Below are 717 nucleotides of genomic sequence, written 5' to 3'. Positions count from 1 at the left end.
TTTTGATGCAAGCCGTTCTGTAACCAACCGGCTAATTACTCAAAATGCTCAACTCGCCGAGAAAATCACTTTTTTCCCAAATTGATTGATGGGCCAAAAATAGTTCATTTTGCAGCAAGCAGCTCTGAAACCAACCGTCAAATTACTCAAAATGCTTAACTGGCCGAGCAAATCACTTTTGTTCGAAAATGATTGGCAAAAAATATTTAATTTTGATGCAAGCCGTTTTGAAACCAACCGGCAAATTACTCAAAATGCTTTACTATCCGAGAAAATCACTTTTGTTCTAAATATAAGTTTTGCAAAAAATAGTTAATATTGATGCAACCCGTTCTGAGACCAACCGGCAAATTACTCAAAATGCTTAACTGGCCGAGAAAATCACATTTCTTCTATAATGATTGTTTGGGAAAAAATAATTAATTTTGATGCAAGCCGTTCTGTAACCAACCGGCAAATTACTCAAAATGCTCAACTCGCCGAGGAAATCACTTTTCTTCCAAAATGATTAATGGGCCAAAAATAGTTAATTTTGCTGCAAGCCGTTCTGAAACCAACCGGCGAATTAGTCAAAATGCCCAACTCGACGAGAAAATCACTTTTATTCCAAAATGAACGTTTGGCAAAAAAAAGTTAATTTTGATGCAATAAGTTCTGAATCCAACCGGCAAATAACTCAAAATGCTTAACTATCCGAGAAAATCACTTTTGTTCGAA

This window comes from Scyliorhinus torazame, chromosome X (assembly GCF_047496885.1).
Source record: "Scyliorhinus torazame isolate Kashiwa2021f chromosome X, sScyTor2.1, whole genome shotgun sequence".
NCBI classification, from domain to species: Eukaryota; Metazoa; Chordata; class Chondrichthyes; order Carcharhiniformes; family Scyliorhinidae; genus Scyliorhinus; species Scyliorhinus torazame.
The sequence above is the reverse complement of the archived record's forward strand: the minus strand, read 5'-3'. Positions refer to the sequence as shown.